The sequence below is a fragment of the Sciurus carolinensis genome, chromosome 7 (assembly GCF_902686445.1).
Source record: "Sciurus carolinensis chromosome 7, mSciCar1.2, whole genome shotgun sequence".
Taxonomy (NCBI): domain Eukaryota; kingdom Metazoa; phylum Chordata; class Mammalia; order Rodentia; family Sciuridae; genus Sciurus; species Sciurus carolinensis.
This window is the reverse complement of record NC_062219.1, coordinates 127,082,895-127,092,585: the sequence shown is the minus strand read 5'-3', so window position 1 is coordinate 127,092,585 and position 9,691 is coordinate 127,082,895.

Here is a 9,691-nt window from a genome sequence, read left to right as displayed (position 1 = left end):
GAGCCTGTAACAATGCAAATGCTAGACGAATCCAGGGGTGCTTAACTACTGAGCATATCCCTAGACCTTTTTTTTTTTTTTTTCCTAGACCTTTTTTAATTTTTACTTTTAGACAGTCTCACTAAGTTGCTTAGGGCCTTACTAAATTCCTGAGGCTGCCTTTGAACTTGTGATCCTCTTTGCCTCAGCCTCCTAAGCTGATGACAGATGTGCACCACTGTACCTGCCTCTTAATTTTTAAAGCATTTTCTCAAATGCATACCTATGTTGGGTTAACAATTGTTTAAATAAATAGCTAATTATTGGGTTAAATTTATTTAGTCATTAACTGGCAGAGGTTAGCTGATCTGACGCAAATTTATGCAATAAAATATATTTCTTATTACTTATATTGGCAAGATTTATTCTATATATTAATAAATTGATCCCACAAAGTGTTATTTTATTAAGATGAACCAAGATAAATTCCAGTTGTATTGTTGAGCTTGTTGAGCTTGAATGCTTTGTTGCTTGATGGCTGATTAATAATAGCCTATGACTCTCCAGGGAAGTTTGTTTTCTTTTCCTGAAGAATCACTCATCTTTACATAAAATTTTAAATTTAGATTAGTATATCTTTCAGTAAATTTTAAGTTGAACTAAAACTCTAATCTGTATAGCCAGCCTTGTATCACCAGGATCAGTTGGATTTTCACATCTATACATGGAACTATTTTGCCACATGGATAAATTTATTCTTAAAACTGTCCATGAGTAGTCAATCAGGTTTTGGGGGGGAGTTTAGCACAAGTTTTTCTGTAAAAATGTTCTAATTAATTGTTTATATAAAAGTTAAAAGGACGATAGTTTTGCTACTTTGTACTTTTAATTACTTAGCATTTTTTTATGGCAATTGTTCCATAATGCTTAAAGAAATTTTTATCTCCTATATTTCAGTTTTGAGTAAATGCTTTAGTTAATGTTAAATGTGATTACTAAGTTTTAGTAGTTCAGTCTAACTTTGGTTCAGTGTGGCCATTTAATATGAAACCTCCTATGTACAATCAGGGAGCTTTATGTTAAGCTACATTTTGTTTTATACAAATATACTTTCTAGTATGTCTGCCTTATTATGGCTTATTTCTTATAAGGTAAATCAAGAGTAACTATTACTTTAAAATTATTAAAATATTTGAGGAGGGTGGTGGGTATTGTGTGCATGCTTCAGGGCCTAATTCAATTAAACTCTCTGTTCTTAATTTACTACTAAATTCTCCATTAGTCTTTAATTTTTATACACTTTTATGGAATATAGGAGTTCCACAATTAGGATATGTAGCCCATGTCTTCCCACTTTATAAGCTACATATTACTCTCAAATTTTATGACCTTATTTGTGTTTATTGAAATTACTTTTTAGGGATTTCTGAAGATGATAGTGTACAGATTGAATTGGAAGAAATGGCAAAATTTATTGGAGCTTGTCAATGGATATAAAGTACTGCCAAGTCATTTGAATTTCAAGATATCTCTAGTAGTACTCTGGTGAAGAATTTTGTTTATTTCTTTAAGTTTATTGATAGATATATAGTTTGGGCCTCAGGTATTATGCATTCAGAATGTATTAGTGACTTTTGTAGTTTCTTTTTATTTTGACTGTTTTTTCATGGTCTAAAGTTTAACTTTATTTTTTTTCTTAAACATGATTTATAGAAGATTTTATTGAAGTTAAATTTATGACCGTGATTGCTGGTGCAAAATGTACCAAATCTAAAGAGGTTAGTTTAACTTAACCAGATGTTTATTTATGGATTAATTTTAATTCATTACTATTTCCTGTAAGGTTGAAATCAAAAAGGTTGAGCTACTAAAATGCATACTTGATGCCTACTCTTTTGACATTTTGTTGATCTATAGGGCATGCTTACTGGGATGTAGATATTTGCCTGTATAATTTTATTAAAATTGAATAAAAGGGTGGGATCAAACCTTTATGTTTATGGAATTCCCTGAATTCATCTAAGCATTTTTAGTGCTTTGCTTTATGTATTAAGGCACATTAACAACCCAGCTAGAAAAAATCCTTATTAGGAAAAGTTGTTAAATTGAATTATTGTGTGTGTGTTGGGGGTGTTGAATAAAACTATTAAAATGATTTAATATTGTGGACAATGGTCACATGAGAATATCATTTAATTTATTATGTAATGTAAAAAGTGTGATGTCCATGTTTATATATAAAGAGTATGCACCTTAATATATGATTAAACATGTATATGTTTAAACATATAGCATTTGTACATTGTCACTAAGGAAAGGGCATTAATACACATTGTATATAGTGCAATTAGATTAATACGGCTTCTTGATACTGACATAAGATAGGAAAATATCTTACATTTTTTATTATGTAGAAAGTGCAGGGGATACTTTAGATAGACTTTCATCTTTATGTGCCAATGGCAGAGAGGACAGCATTCTTCCTTAATTGCCTGGGGATAAATATTCTCCACTTTGCTTTATAAGACTAGTGAAATTTAATATACTACAGGGACTCTTCATTTAAGGAATTTATTTTCAGTTAAGCTTGTTAAACATATTGATTCAAGGATTAGGAGGAATTTTAGGATTAATGCTAATTGCCTACTAATGATGAAGGCTAACCTCAAATTCATGTAAGGGCTTTAAGAATGTCAGCTAGTAGGATACAGAATAAGAGTTGTCTAAGGAATTAGACTAGTATGCTTCTTTTTTTTGATAACTAGAATATTGGGATGATTACTAAAAGTAAAATATTATGGCAAGGAGAGTTTATAAATTTTTAGGGGTGGATAGTAAAAATGTGTAGGCAAGCAGGATATGTCATGCTAGCTAGCTTACTACAGGTTGGAGAATTTAGAAGGGTTTTTGCTGAGGTATAATTCTCTGAGCTTACAAAAATATCAGAGGGAAAATGCTGGAGTAAGTAAAATACTAGGAAGAATATTTGGATATATTTGTTTATGTAATAATTATAAAAAGAGTATTTGTGTGTATCAGATAAGATTCCTGGTGGAGGGGGAGGGGGAGAGAGAGAGAGAGAGAGAGAGAGAGAGAGAGAGAGAGAGAGAGAGAGAGAGAAAGGGAAAAAATGAATGAATTACTTCTGTCCTAGATATGTGTAAATGTCATTTCTTAATAATTCTTTTTTAAAATTGAATTTTATTGCCCTTAATCGAACATTTGTATTGCATGCCCCTACATATATTTAGTATAACAGTTATATAACATGATGCTTGGCAGAACTAAAAGTAGGTACAATAGGTTAATTGTAATAGGTTAGTTCCTAACTAGACATAAAGAGAGATGGATAGGAGCAAGAAGTGCAAATGAATTGACTGTTGCTTCAAATAAAATCAATGATTTATCCTGAGGTTTTATTAGTAACTGTTATTTTGAAAGGTCATTGGATTTATGCTACATTGTAATAGACACTGAAGGTTATAAAAACAAAGTACTATCTTATTTTTACAGACCTTATTATCTGGCAGAAAGCAAAATTGTATTGGCACAATATTAATAAATTGTAGAGAAGAGAACCATTCTTGTAGTGATACACTCAAAGAACTACAACATGCACTGCCTAACAATGTTTCAATGATAGGTAGTGGTCTCATAAGAATATAATGGAGTTGAAAATTATTATGGCTTAATCACATTGTAGCTATCATAATGCAACACTATCACTCACATATTTGTTGTGATGTAAAAGAAAGCTACTATGCTGCCAGTCTTATATGTATACCATATACAATTATGTACAATGTATAATTGTTGATAATGATAGATTATTATGCTGTTAACTTCATATTTACTCCACTATACTTAAAATTTCGGAATGTACTTCTACCTATAAATAATGTTTACTATTGCATTAGCAGCAGTCTTATACAAGCTGTGTTAACTAAGTTTCATTTATCACTGCACAATTTTTTCTTTTGCTTGTTTTGAGCTTGTGGTGTTTTTTTCATAATGGCCTGAGGAGCAACTGGCTCTACTGCATAGGTGTGTGGTGGGCTATAGCATCTATGTTTGTATGAGTACATGCTAGATTTTTTTCACAGTGGTGAAATTCCTGATGACACGTTTGGGTAAAAACTGATCAGCCCTAGGAAAACTAGCAGTGAGATAAGAAGGATTCTAAGGAATGCAATAAGGAAAAGGAGAGGGAAGCTGGTTATTTCCATTATCTGCAATGTTTAGGTGAGATCAAAACAGAGTAACCTTTGTTGTAAATGACATAGTGAAAAATCTGAAGAGATCCATCTGTGTAGTGGGTATGCAACCTGTTCTATAAATCTTTTCTGCTTGAGTATGACCTTCCTTGAGCATTGGCCTGCTGCCACTGAGGAGTGTGTGTGGAATAAACTGTCCAAAACCTCTCTGTTGAGTCCTCTACATTCTTTCTTTGGGATCATTAAACAGTATGCTTGGGGCATTTACATCCCTGTGGTTGAACAATTGATATAGCTGGCAAGATTCCAAAGAAGAATGGGTGAGTAAACTCCTAAGCTGCAAAAGGTCATGGTGTCTACTGGAGAAATGCTAGGCTGGCCCCAAGCCTTGATACAACTTCCCTATCAGAGGAGTGGGAACCACAGAGTGCATTTGGGGACACCACCAAAACACAAAGAAGGGTGCTATAAGTTTTGGAAGCAGCATCCAGAGTATTTGTGTGAAAGTGAAGGAACTCCAGAGTACTCATGGGAAAGTGAAAGAAAAGAGAATGCCACTGTGGTGGTGGCAATACCCCTGTTGTGTGCATTATATTTAGTTAGAGAACAGGAACTACTCAGGTTTAGCTTTGCAGAGTACAGATATGATTAAAATTAAAAGGAGATGTTCATTTAGCACAGGTTAACAAAAAAGATGTGCTATTATGGTGATTAGAACTTACAGATGAATATCTACAGATCATGGTCTTCCTTTACACTAAGTTAAGGGAATATTGTGGGACCAGTTCCTATATTCGGGATAGTGAAAATTGGTACACTCAGTCATAGGAGCCACTCAGGAATTCCACTATTTCCAGTAATTCAGAAATTGTGGTGGAGGATGAAGATGTAATGTTCCAAAAGTTAAAGACCCAGCAGGAGCATCTTGAGGGGGATGATCCTGATATGTTTCCTGCTCCAGGGAGATAATTATGTACCACCATGGGACCATATACACTGGTAGAGCTGGTGATATTGGGGACCAAGTTCAGGCAGAAAACTAAAGAAAGCAAAGTGTCATGGCTGCCCTATGGCTGCTCCACTTGTGGGACACCAGAGCAGATGGGATAATGTTGAATGGCATAGAATTTTCTAAAATGGCTGCAGTAACTGCTCACACTACTTTATGTCAGTGAATATATGCCAGTAAATGTGGGGTGATTACTAGTTTGCCACTCAAAATACATGGCCAAATTCAGGTGATATTCCTGCATCCAGAGGTACCTTGTCTTCTGTGGAAGAATTACAAGGATATTTACAAGAACCGGGGATAAAATATACTATTTATGCGCCACCTTTCCCAGGACCAGAAACTGCAGCTTTTGCTGCTGAAATGAGAGATACAGTTACATACACACTCTCCATCCATTTATGGTGCCCTGATATCATAAGTATCCCCACTATGGGCTGGGGAGATAGCTCAGTCGGTAGAGTGCAAGGCCCTGGGTTCAATCCCCAGCACCGCAAAAAAAAAAAAAAAAAAAAAAAGTATCCCCACTAGTAGGGCAACATCTCCAGCAAGCAGCACAACTAATAGAGGATATTGGAGAGACAAAGATTGTAGCAGAAAATGAGAACCTGTAGAACTCAGTACAAACTGGAAGACTTTCTCCAAGTCTTCAGTAAATGGGTATGTGAAAGGAACAGGCTGTAGTCATTTCTCCCCTGATTCTGCCCCCTACCCACATGCTATTTTTTCAATCTATATTGTTAACTTCCTTGTTAGTCATTGGTTCAATTAGCCTGTGGACTTCCACTACTTAAGGGTAGTTCCCCTGCCATTTGCTCTTTTTCTCTTTCTTTAGCCCTTTAGGGCAGACACTCTGTTCATCTGCTTATTAAAATCTATTGTGTGAGTTCCCATGTCTGGAGTGGTTTACTGGGTGCTTTCTTTGGTACCATGACTCAGATGGGCTCTTCTACTGCCTCAGGCAAGGGGAATTCCTTCAGACACCCCAGATCGCCAGATGCTGGTCTGACCTTCCGTTTGCCTGGACACTCTCTTTCACATTCAGACAACAGCCTCATTCAGTAAGTGGTTCCTCCCCTGGCTTTTGGTTAAACAACCCGCAAGACCTGGAAAGTGACCACTGAGTGTCTGGCAGCCCTGAGGCTCTCAGTGGGTCGAGGGTTCCCCTAGCCACGGTTCTTGCAACTACCATTGAATCCCTATACTGATTGCTGGAGGAAAGTTCCGGGTTGACAAGGGACTCTTTCCTAGGAGAACTCCTTCTTGGGAGACTCCAGTCCTGAGTTCTCTCTATAACATTTTTGTCTCTAGGAAAGCCCCATGCCAGGCACCCAGGCACTCTATAGGCTTAGCCTTGACACTTACCTATCGGAGGTGACAACCCCCCTTGGTAATCCATCCTTCACTCAGGTGATTTCCCGGGGGCCAAGGGATGCTGTGCCTCTATATTCACCAATTACTCTCTTGAAACGGGCAACTCTCTCTCAATCCCCATCCATACCCTCCTGGGCTGCCTCTTAGCTAATTTAGATTCCTTCTGCCTCATCCTGGATCTCAAACCAAACGGCACTCTGGATCCCAACTTCTTAGGAATCTTTTTAACTTCTAAGAGCTCAGGGAAATGGAAAAAGATTTCCCTACATTCAAGATTTCTCTTTCTTGTGCACTAAACCTGATCTTTGCTTTTCCTGCAAACCCGAACACCTCCTTTTGGCTTCTTTTCCTCCTCCTAATTTCTCCTCCTTCTCCAACTTTGACCTGACTGACAAACCACCCCCATACTGGTCTCCTGTGGTAGAGGTCCCTCCCACCCCTGTTCTTCCATCTTCTTTGTCCTGCTCTGTTTCTGCTTCCACACTCGCTGCCCAGCCTACCCAGTCCTCCTATAACGTGGTCCCCTGCACATGTTTTAGCCCCCCTATAGGAGGTGGTTGATGTGGAAGGAGTAATCAGAGTCCATGTTCCTTTTTCACTCTGATCTTTCCCAGACAGAGAAGCACCTAAGCTCCTTCACCTCCAACTCTGCAAACTTTATTACAGAATTTCAGTATCTTACCCAATCTTACAACCTTACCTGGCATGACATTTATATGATCATGTCCAACATCTTGACCCCTGAGGAGCACAAAAGAGTCAGGGAACAGGTGCGCAATACAGATGAGGTTCACCAATCAACCCCAACCCATCCCACTGGGGCTGAAGTAGTACCAGATAGAGAACCCCAATGGGACTGTAACACAGGGATCAGGCATCTGTGGTAGGACGAGTTCCAAACCTATGTCCTTACAGGTATCTGAAAGGCCAGATACCTATAAGGACACCATTATAAATTTCAGGAAGTAATACAGGATAAAACTGAAAAGCCCATCCACCTTTCTGTGTCACCTCACAGAGGTCATGCTCAAATATACTAACCAGGACCCTGGAACTCTGGAGGGATGACAGCTACTCATGACATTTTTTTTTTCTCAAAACTACCCAGAAATAAAGGCTAAAATTGAGGCCACTAGTCAGGGATCCCCTTACCCCACAGCCAGAGGCTCCAGAAGTAGCATTCAGGGTGTATAACAAAAGGGAAGATCCTTCAGCCAGCTAGACCTACCCAATCGGTCACTATTAAGGGCACCCTAGCTCCCAGAAGACCTTCAGGTTCATTCTTCAATGTGGAAAAGAGGACCACTAGGCATGAAACTACCCCAACCCCTGGCAACCCTAGGTCCTTGTCCAAAATGCCACCAACCAGAACATTGGACAGTGGATCGCCCTGGTGCTCAGAGAAGTGCCAGGTCACCCTTGCCTACTTCCCCCAGTGATTTTCTGGGATTGGCAATGGATGATTGAAGGGGCCTAGAACTTCTACAACTGATGATCATCACCATTCAGGAGCCCTGGGTGACCTTTACGGTGGCAGGCAGGCAGTTCCATTTCCTTATAGATACTGGAACCACCTTTTCAGTGTGGTGGGAGTTTTGGGGACACACTTCCCCTGGCCAAATCCTCTATTGTCAGGGTAGAGGGAAAACCATACCACCCCTACAAACCTTTCCAAATAAGTTGCCATATCAGACAAATCTGCTTCATTCATTCCTTTTTGATAATTCCTATGTGTCCCATTTCCCTCCTGGGCAGGGACAGTCTAACCATGTTGGGTGCCTCTATTTCCTTCTCACCCACCATGCTCCTCCATTAAGACTCCTCTGCTATTCCTTTCCTCATGGTCTTGCAAGAAACTTTCGCTCATGCAGGATTTAAGGCAGAAAGGAGAACTGTGCCCTGCCAACTCACCTTATAACACTTTCATTCTGCCTGTTAAAAAAATCTAATGGATCTTACTGTTTGGGGCAAAATCTCCACATCAACAACTTGGCAGTTGTCCCCATCTTCCCCATTGTGCCCAATCCCTACACCTGACTTTCCTCTATCGCCTCCTCCACCACATACTTTTCTGTGTTGGATTTGAAGGATGCCTTTTTCACTGTCCTTCTTCATTCTGACTCGCAGGATCTGTTCGTTTTCACCAGGACTGACGACACTCTCACTCAAGTTTCTTCTCAGTTGACCTGGACAGTTCCCCCACAGGGATTTTGGAACTACTCTCACCTCTTCAGCCAAACACCGTCTCATGATCTTTCCTCTCTTACTTTGGTATCCTCCTCTCTCTTACAGTATGTTGATGATCTTTATCTATGTAGTTCCTCTCTAAAGGACTCCCAAGGAGACTCTATTAAACTTCTAAATTTTCTTACTGACAGAGCATATAGGGTCTCTCCAGCAAAGGTACAGCTTTCCCAACCTCAGATTATTTACTTAGGAGTCAGAGTCTCACCTGGATTTAAGGCCATCATTGAAGAGAGAAAATCATGTTTGCAGGACATGCCCACTCCATCTACCAATGAAAAAATCCTTTCCGTTTTAGGGCTAGCAGGATATTTATGATCCTGGATCCCAAATTTTCCATCCTGGTAGCCCCCTTGTATGAGGTTTCAAAGGGCACTTCCTCTAAACCTCTTCTCAATCCAGTGGAAGCCCATTTCCAGACCCTAAGGAAAGCCCTTCTTCAAACCCCAGCCTTACACCTCCCTGATATCACTAGATCATTCTACCTGTTTGTGAGAAAAGTGGGTTAGCTCTGGGGATATTAGGACATATGTTAGGTCCTATCTTTGATACAGTAGTGTACCTATCAAAAAAGTTAGACCCCACCGTAAAAGACTGGGCAACATGTCTTAGGGTATTGGCTATAGCATTTGTCTTAACCCAGGAATCAAAAAAAAAAAAAACTTTCCTTTGAGGCTCCCACTTTGAGGGTCTCACCTCATCATCTGCCCAAGTTTCTTACTTAAAAGGGTCTGGAAACTCTACAGCCCTATCAGGTTTTAGTTTTGCAAGCTGTTCTTATTGAGGACTCTTCCATTTCCTTCAAGACACGCCCTCCTTTAAATCCAACCACCCTCTTACCGCTGCCTTCTGACATACATGCTTCAATATC